A 17,922-nucleotide genomic window follows, 5' to 3' on the forward strand; every position below is an offset into this window, starting at 1 on the left:
CTTACCTTGATGAGCAGTGGGTGTTGTATGGAATTGTTGAATCACTATATTGTATACCTGAAACTAATATTACACTGGAAGTTAACTAAGTGGAATTAAAATAAAAACTTAAAAAAAAAAACAACCCACAACTCTAGACTAGTCATGAGTAAAACATCAAATTCCTATAGAGGGGCATCCTACAAAACACTTGAGTAGTACTCCTCAAAGCTGCCCAGGTCATCAAAAAACAAGGCAAGTCTGACAAACTGTCACAACTGAGAGGAGCCCAAGGAGACGTGAGAACAAAATGTACTGTGGTGTCTTGCACAGGATCCTGGAGAAGAAAGGACAATAGGTAAAAACTAAGGTAATCTGAATAGGCTATAAACTTTAGTTAATATTCATATACAAATATTGGTTCATTTATTGTAGTAATGTATGATGTCAATAATAGGGAAAACTGGATACAGAGTATATGGTAGCTTTCTGCACTGCATTTTCAGTGTTTTTGTAAATCCAAGACTGCTCTAAAAATAAAGCCTATTTTTAAAAATGAATAAGTAGTTATCCTTTCAGCTGTACAAATTACTGCACAATACTATGCTTACTGTATTCCAGGCACTGTTACATTTGGGAAGCTCCAGGTTTTGTTTTTGTTTGTGTTTGTTTTTGGTTACTTTCAAATCCCGTAGAGCTGGATGAATATTTAAAATAAGAATACATGTAAAGTGATTACAACCTAGTAGAGCCTCAATGATTGCTTGGAGGAGGGGCGACCACGATGGTGAATGGGTTTGCTGTAAAAACAAAACGAAACAAAACAAAAAAAAAACCAACTCACAGATATGGCATAGTCTGACAGAATTATGCCCGAGGTGGCCCCTCTGCTGAGACTGGTCCAAGATGGGTTTTTGGAGAAGGTGAGTCCTTAAGGATGAGAGCCAGTGTGCCGGGTGAGGAAAGCAGAGACAGCCTTCCTGCCGCGGACCCAGCATAATCAAAGGCATAGGAACATCACGCTGTGAGTTTAATAAGCAGGGCCGCAGCTACATGCGATCTGCTTTTGCTGAAGCACTTTACGGAAGGCTGGAAGGTGGGAAGGAAAAAAAGGCTGGAGCGGTCAGCAGTGGCCACGTCACAAAAGGCATTGCGTGCTAAGCTGAGGAGCCTGAATTTCTTCCGCAGATGAGGGAGCCATTGAGAATGTTTAGCCCCCCAGAGAGGCAATCACATTTGCATTTTGGATAGACTCACTCTGGCTGTGGGGTGGGTGGGACTGGAACACAACCAGACGGTGTGTGTGCTGCAAGGCCAGCAAGATTGAAGCCGTTTGCAAAGCACGGCATTTTCTTGGGGGGCAGTTATAGGCTTCTGACTTCCTGAGCTAACCGCACTTTTGTGAAGTGCCTGTCTAAATATTCTCTTTTTATGTGTATTAGCTGTAAAGGTGGAAGCTAACTTTGGCACAGAAATGCATCTGTGAGGCAGAGAGAAACGTTTCCTTTACGACCGATGTTTGTTCCAGACTTCCTTGCCAGGAGAGAAGAATGTGAGCTGGAAATGAAAAATCAGTGAGACTTCCGGAGCTGCCTTTGTGAAACTCTCCTTCTCTTGTACATGAAGCCATAATATTGTGAAGATCCTGGAGTTTTAGTTCATCTTTCCTCGTGCTTCTTGCCTGGCCCTCCCTAAAGCTAAACTTCAGCAACTGACTTATGTTCTAGTTCCTCAGCATGGCTGAATGGACAGCAAGCCACAGTTGGAGTTTGGACATCCGGATTCTTACCCCAGCCTGGCTATCTATGCACCAGCTGTGGGGCTTTCTATAATCCTTTGCCATTTTGGAGCTCATTTAAAAATTTTCTTTAAACAGGAAATGCATCGCAACACCACCGCTATCACCTGATCTCTACCATCACCATCAGCAGCAATATCAACAGCATCATCAGCCTGACCCCTCCATCCCGGTCTTAGTAAGGATTAAATGTAATCACGTATAGACAAACAGCTTGCACTTGCCATTAAAGGCTAATAGCATTGGAATAACCTTCAAAACGCATGAAACTTTGATCAAATTTAGTGCCTGGCGCACAGGAGGCACTCTGGGAATATTTGCTGAATGAAAATCAGGCTATTTATTATGGCCTTTCTCCATCTACTATTTAGATGCCCACTCTATGATATGGAAACGAGGCATCACAACTTGTGTCATTCCGGGCTTTCTGGCACAAAGTAGCTTACTGAGAAGTGAGTAGACTTACACCATAAGCCTTGGAACGACTTTAGTTCTGGTGTTACTAGGGACTCTCACTATGCCCTACAACATCTTAATGATCTCTTAGAGTGGCCTTGGCTCATTAATCATTGAATCCACTGGAAAACAAGAAGATTCTTTAATGGAGCATTTATGTATGTACCTATCTATGTAACATCACACAGATCATTTTCTTACTCCCCAGCATTAGCTTCTATATTTTCCATTGTTGCCCAGGGCCAAGCTTCTCTCTCCATCACAGACTCCATGGTTTGCTCATATTACCCTCAACTACTCGATGTTAACACCTCTCTTCCTTCTGTATCAAATGATCTTAGCCCCAGACTTGAACTGGCTTTTCTCTTTCAGGGAAGCCAGTTGACTTTTCAACGAGGTCATTTTCTTGAAAACTAAAACAAAGCGAACAAAAATCCCTGATAATCAGACTTCCAACAAAGACAAAGTGGTATACATAGTATGTTTTCTCTAGCCACTCTCAAGCTATGGGGCTACATGTGACCGCCCCCCCCCCCCCGCCCTCTGGGCTAGAACTTAGATTTCTGTGCCCTAGCATTGAGCACAAGGGTCCAGTACAGAGCAGAAAATAAATATTTGTGGAGTAAATATTCTTTCTTAAAGTCTTGGGGCTGCGCTAGAACTCAGGGATAATTTAGTGCTTTGCAGCTCTAAGTACAATCTATGGACAAGCTTTACTGACAATACCGGGGAGCTTTTTAGCCCTGCAGAACCCCACTGCCTCACTTTGAGCCCATTAGATCACAATATTCATTTTCACTAGATTCTCATTTGAGAGTTACTTTTCTTGTCCAATGGTTATGAACCTTAGCTGAAATTGGAATTATCTAAAGAACATTTAAAACAATTGATATTCAGATCCCATAGAGATTCCGATTTATTTGGTCTGGGAATGCTGCCTAAATATTGAGATTTTTAAAACCTCCCATGGTATTCATATGATGAGCCAGGGCTGATAACCCATCGATCTATTTCAACTTTCTCATGGAAAAATAGATACTTCTCCAAAGCCGGATATACACACCTGGGTATTCAACAGTACTTTATAGCAAGTGAGGACTGAGCAACATTTAATCTACTACATTTTTCTAAACCTCTCTCCTTTTCCTCTCTTGCTAGAACCATCGATTTGTCCCTCTATGATAGACGCCTCCCATCTTCTATCCATGATGTCCAAGAGCTCCCCATAGCCGTTAGTTATTTCATGACTCACCACCCAGAGCTGATTAGACCAAGTGTAGGCTACAGGCAGAAGAATCAGATTCTGTCTTGTAGCAATTTGAAATTGAGACCAGGAATAGTATTGATGGTCTCGGTTCCTGATCAGTCCTCAGGTAAACAGAGGATCTGTGAGGCCATATATTTCTACCATGGAACTGGGAGCAGAGAGAGGCTATAAGTAAACAGAAGAAACAATGAATCAAGCACCTGAAGGGAAGCGGGAATAGCAAATGGAGGGAGCTAATTATCAGATTTACTTACATCTTCCAGTCCCGGTTTTGAGACCCTTCCCTAGTCAGTCTCCGTTGCCATTTCTATCCCACCATTTCATGAAACGTCGCTATTGCTAATATGCCATCTGTGTTTTTCTTAAGCCAGCTCAAGTTGGGTTTAGTCTTGGCAAGCACAAAAAGTCCTAACTAATTCATTTCATTGTCCCTAACTCTTATTAGCACACATGTGAGATCACCAACGAAACCTATAGTTAAGGGATGCGCTAATAGTCCATCCAACTTAAAAGGGGGATAAGGAATATCCATATGTGATAGCAATCCTCTTTTTCAGTGCCATAGAGGGCACTGCAAAAAACGAATGCGTGTGATTGAAGCTTTGAGCCGGACCCTTCCAAAAATGGTTACTGTTTAATCCTCCCAACATTATCGCCATGATACAGATAGGGACACTGTGGAGTTCAGAGTGGTTAGCAGACTTTCTTTGGCTTGCGTAGCTGCAAAGCAGCATTGCTTGATTCAAGTCAGTCTGTCAGACTTAACGCCTATGCAGGGCTGGCTGGCAGGGAAGCATGGCAGACATAAAGCTGGTGAAGTGAGCAGGGACCAGGGGTGAAGACCTTACTTGTCAATCAGGGGTCTGATAAGGGGGCAGGTTAATCAGAGCACCTCAAAGATCTTCTTCTACCTTTTCGGAAGAGATGATGGCTTTAGAATATTTGGGGGTCAACTTGAAGACTGCATCGGCTGCTTTTATTCCATGACAGTGGACCATGTTGTCTTACCCACTGCAGTCACAGCGTCCTTGTCCAGCACCACCTGCAGACTGTAAAAATGAAATGCACCTTTCTGATGTATGCTTTCCAATTCATCTTGGGACATATTTGAAGAGCAGCCTGGACCAGAACACTGTCCCTTGAAGCAACGATAGCAAATGTCTCCTACAGTTCTGATTCATGTCCTTTTTTCCTTTACCATTTGGGTTAAACATTTGCAAAATCCAAAGTGTTGTAACTACAAGGTTGCATGTATGTCCACTGTTTCAGCCGACTGTGTCAGGAGACTGTCTCGGCTGGCAACAGAGCCAGAGCAATGTCCACTGGTCATCTACCAGGGAATGGAATCTCTGTGGAAGGGAGGGACGAGGACCAGTTAACACTCAGTCCTAGGACTTCGAGCCAGGGTGTAGATATTGCCGGCAAGGTCGAGACTCATCTGAAGATTATTTGAATACTTATATTCCAACCTGGTCATTAGAGGTATAAAAGGGCAGATATTGTCTCGATCGTGAGAATTCATTAGGAATTCACTAAGCTAGTCACGAAGCTAAAATTACATTTAGAATGTAGCAGACCTGTACACTGTATACCCCAGGAGGGCTGAGACTGTGTTCAACTAACAGTCCTTGAGCACCTAGTGTACCTCAGGTAAGGTGCTACCCAACCTCTGGGCTCTCACACATACCAAGTTTAATCTTGGAACTGCCTTTCCCTCCTGCCCACTCTCTCTCATTTTGAAAAAACTCTGCCTTATCCTCCTGAACCTTCTCCTGATCCCTTTAGCCTACCTGATTCACTGGTCATGCAATCTTTGATCTGTACACATTATGCTCTCAATGCATTTCTCATGCCAGTCTATGATGCAACTGTTTTCTTAAGGGTTCACCCTCCCGGAGCAGGACTCCTTGAACACAGAGATATGCTTTAACCAATTCTGGACCCTCAGCTTCTTGATCTGTGCTAGACAAAGAGCTCAGAGTGAACCGACTCTCCATATGCAACATCACTTGGTTTCCCATTCTCGTTTTGAAGATGAACACCACACAGTCCGTAGAGAGGTGTTAACACCACTTACCTATGCTTAGAAACAAATGTAGCCTTGCCAAGAATGTGTATTTTTATTTCCAACTACCAAAAGGTGAAGTGCACATTCACTTTGGCCTAGGAAACCCCTTCCAGGAATCGACTCCATGAACATGCTCACAAGATGTGTGCCATGACATGTACAAGAATGTCCCTTGCTGCAAGGTTGATATTAGCTGGTACCCGGAAACAACCGGTGTGGTCACTTCCAGGGGACTAGTAGATCCTCTAGAATGTACATCTATGATTTTATGTGAAGATAATTCAAAAGAACTAAACATATCTGTACCTAAGTATGTGAAAAATATTATGAATAAAGCACAGCACTGAGGTGTATATAGCATTATTCCTTTTGTTAACATTACAAAGCCATAGATGATAGTGGGACACATTTACAGGCTGGTATAGGCAGAATAGTAGCAAAATTACATCATTCTTAATATAGAGGAGCTTTTTAATAGTTTGATCCATTTATTCCTCGTATCAGCTCTATGAGCCCCATTTTACAGAAGGAGAACCTGAGGCAAAAAGAGGCGATCTTTAAAATCACAGCTGGAAATGGCCCAAGACGTAGCATCATCCTGTAACAGCTTTTAAATAAGGAAGTCTGGGGGCCCCTCCCCAGACCTGCTGGGCCTAGACTCTCTCTAAGGTTGGGGTCCAGCGACCTATGACAGAATGAGCTTTCCAGGTGATTCAATGTCCACGCAGGTCAGAGAGCCACCGCTCTGTAAGCCGGGATGCTCCAACAGTTAATGTTATTTCTAAAGGAACCACAAAACTCTATTAGCTATTGAGAGGCTGAACTTGGAAAGGTGGCCGAAGACCTTCACTTTAACTTTGTTACTTACTGAAGTCCTTGAATTGTCTAGACCTACCTATATTCTATTACTTTCATTTTGATTGGTTTTAAAGGTCAACAGATATCACTGGGTAGGTGGATTATGGACCATTTTTATATGTTTGGGTTTTTTTTTCCCTCTTTACTTCTATTAAGTCAATGAGGAAACAAGATTAACCAGTACATGCTATTAAAACAAAGTCCCCTCCAGAAATGTGCAGCCTACAGAAAGGTGCCGGGAGAGCCATACTTGGGGTCTGCCATGGCAAAGCTTCTTCTGGCAAAACAAAGGATTCTCTCACCACCTCAGGAGCTGCCTCTCCTCTCCTTAAATTGGTAGCATCCATCTCTGTCTGCCCAGCCTTGGTGGCTTTTCGATCCTGAGCCCCAGTGTGATAATGGCCGTAATTTCCCTGAGATAATGTAGAGGTTAATGAGGTACAGGGAGCTTTGGGCCACCCACATTCATCTCCAGCTCTGGGGACTCAGGCTCTGATGAGTTGGAGAAAAATCAACCCAAAACAAGACTGAAAAGGGTCACAAGAGAATGTGGGTGCAGACCTGAGGCCAGAGGGAAAGAAGAATCATCCCAGTCCTCAGGTGATGGCATCTCCAGTACTGGAAGGAAGTATTCTGCTCCCAGATCCTGAGGAATAAGAGTCTTTCTCCAGGAAGGCGAGCGTGCCCTCCTAGGTTTTGTAGGATGGTTAGTATTCTGTGAGACTTTTCAAAAAATAAAAACCAGTTTTATTGGTTAAAAAAGAATCCTCAATATCTAGAAGACTATCTGAAATTCCAAAAGCACCTGAGAGGATTGTGATGTCGAGCAGTAAGGAAACATGTATAGTGTTGGTTTCTCTAGAGTTACCCAGGCTAATTTGATAACAGAACAACCTTTCTGTTTTAGTTATAATTTGATTCACTTTCTGGTGGCTTCTAAGAAAGCCGCAGTGTTGTAGTGTCTTCATGGCAGTGTAACTTGGGGATTTCTGGTAGAAACAAAGGGAATGTCTTCAGACTTGACTGTTGAAGCGTGAATGCATTCATTGATTCAGCCAGCATGGCCTGGTTGTGTGTGCCCCGCCCTGGGGTAGGTACTGAAATGAAATAAACATTGTATCCACCCTGAAAGCCCTCATTGTCTGGAAGGGAGAGAGGAATATAAACAAACAAGAAGGAAGCTAAGAGAACAGGGCTGTGGCAGAAGCAAATTTCTTACATCAGAAGGGGACAGGGAGGAGCTCCAGCCAGGAAAGTGCCCAAGAGAACCAGGACCCAAGGAAGGGAGGCCAAAAATCCCTCGAACAGGGGTTACGTGTGGGCTGTCGAATCAGATGCCCAAACTCTGTCACTTACCAGCTCTGTCATCTTGGGCACCTAGTTTATCCTTCTGAACCCTGGTTGCCTTTTCTGTAAACAGGGGCAGTAGGAATGCCTTGCTTATGGGATTGGTGCTCCTCGTGCAGAGGACATTTCTAACACAGAGGCAGTTTCCTCAGGTAAAGAACTGACAACATACAAGTGACAGAGTGGTGGTTGGGGGCAGGGGCTAGGGAGAGAAGGCCAAGAAGCCCACCAGGCATCTGGCTGAGTGAGTGCAAACCCTCAGGGGAGTGGGGGAGAGGAGGAGGAAGAAGACAGGTTTCCTTTCCCTGCTGTTTCTTTTTTGAGGGGAGAGGGGTAAGAAAGATTAACTTTCTGTTAAACCAAGGTGTCGTGGGTTGAACTGCGTCTTCTAAAAAGAGATGTTCATGGGGGCGCCTAGGTGGCTCAGTCAGTTGAGTGTCTGACTTCAGCTCAGGATCTCTGAGTTCGAGCCCTGCATCGGGCTTGCTGCTTTCAGTGCAGAGCCCGCTTCAGATCCTCTGTCTCCCTCTCTCTCTGCCCCTCCCCAGCTCATTCTTTCTCTCTCTCTCTCTCTCTCTCAAAAATAAGCATTAAAAAAAAAATGTTCACATTCTACTCCAGTACCTGTGCCTTATTTGGAAATAGGGTCTTTGTGGTGTAATTAGTTGAGGTCATTAGGGTGGGACCTAAATCCAATGACTGATGTCCTTATAAGAAGTGGAGAAGATGCAAACAGATACATAGGGAAGGTGACAGGGGCAGAGACTGGAGGGAGGCGGCTGGGAGGGAGCCAGGAAGACAAGGACGGCCAACAACCAACACATGCCAGCAGAGAGGCGTGGGGCGTCTTTCCTCAGAGCTTCCACGAAGAACCAACCTTACCAACACCCTGATTTTGGACTTCTGGCTTCTAGAACTAAAATCAAATACATTTCTGCTGTTTGAAGCCACCCAATGTGTGCGGTTTTGTTACGTAGCCCTAGGGAATAAAATCTCATGGTTCCTCACCCTCAGGACTGTTGACAAGTAGGGCAAGATCAGTTCTTTGCTGGGAGGTGGGAAGGACTATTCTGTGCACTGTTGGATGCTGACAGCACCCCTGGCTTCTATCCTGTCCCCGTAGAACCACCACCATGCCGAGTTGGGACAAACGGGTTGCTCACTTGTTCACTCATGTATTTATTCATCTGAGTATTGATTCACTGGTCCATTTGTTTACACTCAGGACCTATTTACTTAGAACTGAGTGTGGACCAGGTATCTTTTTAGGCTCTGGGAATGCAACAGAAGCACTACAGTGGAGTGGGCAACACAGATTCTAATAAAATATTCATACACAGCCTTACAAACTGGGGTACGTGCTCAGAATAAAAGGACTATGGTTCCAGGCATTGTTATCACAAAGGGGTGTAACCCCGATGGTAGGCTCGGGGAGGTATGACTGGAGGTCAGAACTAAAGGGTAGTAGGCACAGATGGTAGGCACAGGTGAGCATTCCAGGTAGAATAAGAGCACCTGCAAAGGCCCTGTGGTAGCAAAAGAGAGAGAGAGAAAGAGAGAGAGAGAGAGAGAAGCACTGGGAACATGGGAAGGCAGATAGAGGCTGAGGGAGGTTGAGCACAGGACTCAGGATTGGTTCTGCATCCCAGGATTTGACCTTGTTATAGGGCAGGAGGAAAGAGATGTCACAGCAGGAGAGACAGAGGGGGCCCTCTGGTGACTACTTCATTCATCTGTAAGGTTGTACTGACACAAACAGCCACTGATTTTTTTTTTTCCCCACAAAGGGGGTCCCTTTCTGCCATGTGGCTGTAGGCTCCCAGCTCTACCTGGGACACAGGTAGATGTGCAGTTTCTGGAAAGGGCTGTCTGGCTTTCTCTGGTTTAGTGAAGAGATGACCAGAGGCCATGATGTCAGCTCATAAAAAAGGTTCTGAAATCTATATTTATGCCTTGTGGCTTTCTCATGAAAATAGCATATTGTCCTACAAGATGGATGCATCCAGCCCCTTCCAGGGAGTACGATTTTCCCTGGAAGGGCCTTCAGAGATGGATGGGCAGCCTCACTGCCCACTGATCCGGGCTCGTGGACAACAGTCCTTCTCAGCAGGCATGAGGTCTGGAGCAAACCTCACCCACTTCCTGCCCTACTCTTGTCTCCACTGCACGCATCTTGCATTTTTGTATCAACACAACTGATCACAAGCCACCCCAGCAATGGACTTTAAGCACGAGACACTGATGTCCTTCATCCTGGGTCTGCAGCTCCTCTGATGCAGCTCACTGGCAAAGACCCCTCCATTCCTTGAATTGTCAGCTTTCTCTTCTGTAAAATGGGGTGAATAATCCCTGCCCTAGGCTGTCCCAAACTTCTGCTTTCAGGTCAAAGGAGAGCCCCGTGTGTGAACTCCTCCAGAAATCCTGGCACCATTTGCAGTAAGGGAGGAGTACAGGCCCCGGTGAACGCACATGCCTGTCACCAGGAGGCAGGAGACACGGGGTTGAATGTTGAACCCCAAAATTTCCAGCTCCAAGGCCATTTTACCACTCCAGGCCTCAATGTTGCCCATCTGCAGAAAGGGCATAATCATGCTATCATATGAATGTTTCGAAAGGATTAAAACTCTACCTATGGAAGCTTCTGGACTCAAGGAGCAGTTGCAGTTCCTAACGTAACAACTGTGAGCTTTGGGAAGGACGGAAGACAGACAGACTAGCCTCCTGGAGGTGGGGGAGCTGGTGTCCAGGGACAGGGGCAGTAGGGCAGGCTCCTGGTTTGAAGCCCCTCTGGGGCTTTCATCCCTGGACACACAACACCATGTCTTCCTGGTCCCACCGGGCCTTCTCTGCAGGGCCTCTCCCGACTGCCCCCTCATCTCTGTTTTCCCTCACTGCCTGTCGCAAAGGCGGTGGCATGGAGAAGGCCTTGTCTCTTGGGTTCAGGGGATTGTGTCACAGCTGTGAGACTCCCCAGATGCTGAGTCTCCCCATCCCTGTCTTCCTCCCGGAGCACTGTCTGCCCCCCTCTTACAACTTCTGTTTCCTTCTTTCCCCTCTGTCCTTGTGATATAGCGCCCCCTAGCCCCCTCCCCCCCCCCCATTTGCTGGCCCTAACCTTCCTCAACTGTGAGCTCAGTGACAGAGCTCTCCACCTCCCTCTGAGCTCTATGCCCTGCTAATCCCAGGGTGCTGGTCAGAGTGCCCTCCCTTCTCCTCTCCTCCTTCCTCAAAGATCACCTTGTCACCTGGGCACCCTTATGTGCCCAGCACTCTTCCAGGGGTAGATTCCGAGGGAAGCCAAATGACAGCCTCACCCTCAGGAAGCACACATTCCCGGGGGAGACAGTTACTATGCAAAATTAAATCAAACAAATAGATAAGAGTAACAGGTCATGAGAGGCCCCAAGCAGAAAAAATTTGGCGGAAGAAGCCAATAGAGTCAGAAGAAGGAGCAGGGCCACAGAGGGTATTAGGGGCTTGACATGGTGTCCTGGGTGAGGTACAGAGGGCTGCCTGTTCTCTTCCTAAACCTCGGAGTCTGCCCCTTGCGCTGGGAAGTCGATCCAAGGCCACCCTTGTCTCTTCAGCAAGTATATTAGTCCCCTAAGGGCTGCTATACTAAATTATTACCATATCAGTGGCTACAGCAATGGAAATTTATTCTTTCACAGTTTGAGAGGCCAGAAGTCTGAAATCAAGGTGTCGGCAGAGTCCTGCTCCCTCTGAAGGCCCCAGGGAAAAACCTTCCAAGCCTCCGCAGCTCCTGGTGGCTCCGGGTGTGCCTTAGCTAGTCTGCATCATTTCAATCTCTGCCTTCACTTTCATATGGCTTTCTCCCCATGTCCTCGTGTCTTTTCTTCTGTCTCGTCCAAGTGCCTAACAAGAACACTTGTCATTGGATTTAAGGCCCATCTAAATACTCCCGGATTATCTCCTCTCAGGATCCTTATTACCTCTGCAAAGACCTCTTCCCAAGTACGTTTGTGTTCACAGATTCTGGGGTAAACCAGACACGTGGGTATGGACAGGACTTTTTGGGGTCACCAGTCAAAAATAGAGCCGGTGAGGGGAAGGACCAACCCCAAAGCTGGTATCTGTTCACCCAGAGGATTCCAGCATCCATGCATGGATTATCAGCATTTCCCTCTGAATTAAATTTACTTCCAGTTTTATTTTAAAGCATTTAAAACTTTGGTGCCACACCACATGGCTTTCCTTATTCGGCACTGTCAGTTCTTCCCTCTGCTCTGAAGGCATGTCCAGCTCCTCCCCACCCCTCCCCAAACGTGCCCACCCCTACACCCCCTGCACGCTCACACATATGAACAACAGCACCTGCCGCGGGAGGGGGTGGCTGGCCTCCCTCAGCCCAGGCCTCTGTCAGCCTCCTGCTAGACCCGGGCTCACCCAGGATTTGAGGCAAGAAAATGAAACGATTCCCGGCTGGAAAAATAACCAGGTCTGCCGGGCTGGCCCAGAACACAGGGAAGGAGCTCAAGGCCCAGGGTTAGACCTGTCTTTGTTTTCTTTCATGTTTTAATGCAAATCCCTTTTGTTTCTGTTACTGAAACAGACACAGACACACACACTGTAAACATACAAACCATTCATGTGAGCATGAAATAAGGTGCAAAGTATAAAATCAAATGGAGAATTCCCTTTCTCTTTTCCCTTTGCCAAAGTCTACTCTTACAGGTACTTTCTCCAGAAAACACACCCATCCTCTCGAGGAGATGCACATTTATAAGCACAACAAGAATCTGTTGGTGGTTTTGTTTTACATTTTTATACAAGCACACACGTATACGTAAACGCCTTTCATCAAGGAAAATGAGTATCCTTTCCGAAGGCCTTGCACACTGCTTTTTCCTCCTCCTGACCTTCTTGCACAGCTCTCCTTACTGGGATATATGGACAGATCTTATTTTCAACACCTACAAAGAACTCCGTTCAATGGATGTACCATCATTTGTATAACCATGCCAGCTGGCTACTGACGGAATCAGCACTGATTTAGCGCGACATGCTGTTCCCTGTGGCTGTGCCTAGAGCAAATACACATATAAATAATATAACAGTTATCTATAATACTATTTATACATTTAACAACACATTATAACATGTAATACCTATATATAATACATATATGTAATATATGATCACATTTCATTATCACAACTCTGAGTGATTGTAATCCTTACTTTGTAGAGAAGGACCTGAATTTTTAATCTCTGATAGGAAGATAAGGAAATTAAAGTTCCTGGAGGTGATGAGATTTATGCAAAATCTAGGGAAGTGATATTCGAAGTCCTTTATCCTTTATGCTCCCCCCCCCTTTTTTTCTTTTTTACACCTTCTTTCAACAACTTGGTACAAACCACACCCTTTTGGTTTCCAGCCCTAGCATCCTTTCTGGCCACATTTTTCTTTTCCAAGTCAAGTCTCTGTTCCTGAATACCAGTGGGAGTGCAGACATCCTTGTGTCTGAGGTAGTGCAGAGGGAGGGATGATGCGTCAAGCCTGGCTGGCTCCTGATGGACTGTGAACCCCACACCCCCAGGGGCCCACATGTGTCTGCATTACTTCCCCTGCAGTCTTCTCCTCTGGCTACCACTCTCGAAGGGAAAAGAAAAATAAACTTTGCCTAGTGTTAGCCCGTCTTGATTCCTGGGTGGGCCTCATAGCTGTGGGGTTCAAGTCACTTAGCTCATGGGCCTGGTTACAACTTCCTGCCCTTTGAAAGGAGCCCAGAAGAGCACACTGAGTGAGCATTACGGCTGCAGTAAGACGCCAACTCCTTCAAGCCCAGTACTGGCCTCATGTGAGTCAGTGTGATACAACACTGGCGGTGGAAGCATGTTCTAGTCTCTACAGCTGTGTGGGCTTGGGAACGCCCCTAACACCCTGAGCCTCTGTTTCTTCAACTGCCAAAAGAAGCTGTCATGAGTGTCCCCATCGGAGGATTGTTGGTGAGTAAATGGGAGTGATAGAAGCTTCCAGACCAGTGGTTCTCAAGCTTCATCGCACATTTGACTCACCTAGGGGCTTCACAAACTCAGATGCCCAGGCTACATTCCAGATCAATTAAATCCGAATATCCAGGAATGGGACCCAGGAATCACTATTTATAAACCAGCCAACCACCCAAGGATCCCAATGTGTAGCCAAGTCTGTGAACCGGAGATTTAACCCAGGGTCTTCCCCAGGCATAGTCATCACTCAGTGAATGCTAATACCTGCCTCCTCTTCCCTAAATTCTAGAGAAAATGTGTGTCTCCAAACGCTTTTTTGAGAAACCACCGGCACATAATGCCAGTCAAGGAGGCACCAAGGCTGCAATCCGAGGCAAGCTCCCCGACTCTCCACTCACTAAAAGCAACGGTAGTATGAGCTCAGGGTTTGATCTTTGGAAGCTCATCTTTGGAAGTGAGGCAATGGCATTTCTGAAATTCCTGCCCTTCCTTCTTATCACAATCCCTTTATCAGCTCAGCCCAGAGCCAGTCTGTGTCAGGGCGGGTGTTGAATGAGAACCTCCTCTAACAGAGAGCCTCTCGGGTGGGGGCAGGGCACCTCTGTGTGCAGACCTCACGTGAGACACAGAACCCAGCTACTCCAGACGCCCCTAAAGTCAATATTTGATCTTACCTCAACTTTAGATGGTTGCTTGAAGTTAAAAATGAGCCTGTGCATTAAGATACTGAGAATAATCACGAATATAGGGACACTTGTATGGATCTGTGACCAACCACCCCTCTTAGGGAAATGACCTAGACCACCAAATCCATGAGGACCATCCCAGCCATACCCAAGTCAGTGGCCACTGTCCACCCAGAGCAAGCCATCCCCTGCCAACAGCTCTGTGCCACCACAGCTTCCACAGAGCTTCCACAAGCGTTTCCCAAATGGTGACCTTTTGGGGTACAATCACTTTAGGTTCAGCCTAGGAACCTGGGCTTCACATGCTACCCCCCCCCCCCACTAGGTAACACCTCTGCTCACACACTTGAAAATCCCTTTTCTAAGGCTTTCCCAGAGAATGGTGTGTGTAGTTGATGTGGGTGCGGAAGAAAAGACCAGGAAAGGAAGCCAGAATGTGTCCCCGGTGTTACCGCTCCCTTCTCCATCTTGCTCAGGATGCCCTACCATCTGCTCTGCAAAGCCTGGAAGTCCTGCCCTCAAGGCTCAGCACAGACTTACCTGCACGGAGCACGTGAGGCCACAAGCCTGCTGAGGAGGAAATCGAAAACGGAGCTGCCATTGAAAAGGAGACTCTCCCCAGCCTGAGGCCTTTTATGCTGACCTGACTTGAATCACCTGGAATTGCTTCCATCTGTGTAAAAATTGCGTAAAAAGGCCAGGCTCCAATTCCTCTTTTTCTGTGGAAGTTCTTTTTCCCAAAGTGTGGTCCAGAACATTAGTTTCCTGGGATGTTTTTACGGAGGAAATGATTCTGTTGTCAGAAGAGCATGTTAATTATAAGACACCATATTTCTCTTGTGCACTCATAATGCATATTAACCTCCTAAAGATGCTGAGAAATCCTGCATTAAAAAAAAAAAGTATGCTTAAGTTTGCTTAATCCAAATTTCCCAAAATTATTTGACTAAGATATGTTCCATCTCTTTCTTTGCCCTCCCTCCCTCTTTGGGTCTCTATTAAGTCTAACTTAATAGCAGAACACAGAAACAATGTTCCTCAGAAGAAACGCCGGAACTCTATCCTGGGAGGAATAGTCCGTCAGTCAATGAACGAATGAATCAAACAGCTCATGGCAATGCCCCTTCGATATGTACACACAGCCTCGCATGTCCCTGTGTTTGCTGCCTCTGCAGAGAAGCCTAACCTGGTTTCCCAGGGTTTGTGTCAAAAGCCTTCACATGACCACCACTAGTCAGGGTGAGAAGCCCTTAAATTGAACCCAAAGAGCTGGATTCCCGTGCTTTTTCTGACAAACAGCACCCTGAGTGCTAATGGGATTAACGTGGTGAGTGTCAGCGATGGTGAGAAAAGCTGGGGTGTGAGGCATGCTGTTCTGTAGACCTGGTAAATTGAGAATATTTGACTTGGGGGCACCGGTGACCAGGTGCCAGCTCTGCGTTCATATCAGTAGGAATTAACTGGTTCCCTTTCAGAGACGGAGACCAGCTCCAGGATGCTCAGTGGTCTCTGCAACATTTGGAAAACCAGGCAGGATGGGGAGGTCTCTGTGTTGCCAGGTCCCTCAGAGAACTGCCCCCTCTCATGCTCTTTGAGATCTCTCCTCAACCTACCGATGAGGAACAGGGGATCCAGAGAGGACAGATAACATGCCCAAGGTCACATCGCTCCTCAGTGATGGACTGATGTACCTCCTGCTTTGGGGAGAGATCCCATTGTGATTGGCAGTTGCCAAAACCACGGGGACCCTCCACTTCTCTTCTCCATGGCCACTGAAGCCTGGTTTGAAGCCATATGTATCTTGTTACAATAAAACAACAACACAATCTGTGTGTTTGTGAGTGTGTGTGTGTGCGTGCTTGTGCCTGTTTGTTTCTGCAGGCATCCAACAAATGTTTGCAAATGCTGAACAAATATGTGCCAGAGACTGGAAATACAAGAGAGAGCAAGGCCGACACCCCTCTTGTCCTTAAGGAGAGGCATCTTGGTACAAAGCTAATAAACCACAACACAGGGTTTGAAACCAGATATGGGGCGCCTGGGTGGCTCCTTTGCTTACGCGTCCCACTCTTGATCTCAGCTTGGGTCATGGTCTCACGGTTTTGTGGGTTCGAGCCCCACACCGGGCTCTGTGCTGGCAGTGCGGAGCCTGCCTGAGATTTCCTCTCTCCTCTCTCTCTGCCCCTCCCCCACTCAGGCTGTGCCTGTCTGTCTCTCTCTGAAAATACATAAACATTAAAAAGTTGAAATCAGATGGGCCTGCTTTCCATTATCAGCCTTGTTTCATTACCTTCCTGAACAACGCTGATCCTTCACAACTCTGGATCCCTGATCCAACATCCTTCCTGTGACTCAACTAAAAAATGGGAACAAATTTCAGGGTTGTTCAAAAGATTGGCTTAACATAAGCAAAGTTCCCAAAACATAACAAGTGCTCATTCAATGGGGTGCATTCAGCATTATTGTCTCGGCTGTCAGTTAGCGTTAACCAGAGTAGGAACTTTTGGAGGGCCTCACGTCTAGCAAGTGGAGGAATCTCTTTTCAAGATGAGCAAGGACTGGATATGAGAAAAGGTGATGCTTACAAAGTGCCATCAGGATGGTGTAGATGTGTGTGATGGTGCACACACCAGTGTTGTTTACGGAAGAAAAAAGAGCTAAAAATGCACAGGCTAAAAATGCACAAAGCGATGCCTTCCAATTTGTTTGTCACATCCTTACAGCTTTACATTAACCTGAACTGCCTTGAGTGTAAGATTCCATTGGGAAAGAAGGAAAAAATTAAAAGAATCTTCTGAGAAAAGGATCAAAAACTCATTGGCAACTTCTGCTGAACACCACGAGCAGGGTTTTAACAAAATCGCATGGCCGCTGGGTGAAAATGGCCATGTGGTTTTCGCACGTGCACACAGTACTCACACACTCACGCACAATCACTTGGTCAGCACTAAACGTGTCCCGGGTGGCTTCCAAAGTCCTCTATATGGTTCATCCCATTTAACCCTCACATCAACTCAACATGCACTGCTAACATCCCCATTTCGCAAACCAGGAAAACTGAGGTTTACGGAGGTTTGCTCAGTCAGGGCTCCAACCCTTCCAGCAGTTTGGGGCAAGCTGGGGCTCACGGCGCCTGGTTCCGACGCCATCAGGTGGGCGGGGGGTGGGGGGGACGGCAGCAACTACAATCCACGAAGGAGGCAGAGGTGAAACGTAGGAGCAAGGGTGGCCCGCGTGTCTGAAAGCCCGGCCTCAATTCTGGCCGAGCCCCGCCAGCTGTGCAACAACCAGGGCGAGTCAGAGGTTCCCCGCAGGAGAGTTAACTCAAGGACCCTAAAGGCCTTGGCCTCGCGTGTGAAAGTGGCGGGTGCACAGCCAGATCCAGACTGTAGACATTTCCCTCTTGTCCTTTCTTTCCAACCAAAGCGCCCCATCCTCGAGCACGAGGACTTGGTTTTACTTTCTTTGGCTTGAGAGCAGCGTTTGAGTGA

This window comes from Lynx canadensis, chromosome E2 (genome assembly GCF_007474595.2).
Source record: "Lynx canadensis isolate LIC74 chromosome E2, mLynCan4.pri.v2, whole genome shotgun sequence".
Taxonomy (NCBI): domain Eukaryota; kingdom Metazoa; phylum Chordata; class Mammalia; order Carnivora; family Felidae; genus Lynx; species Lynx canadensis.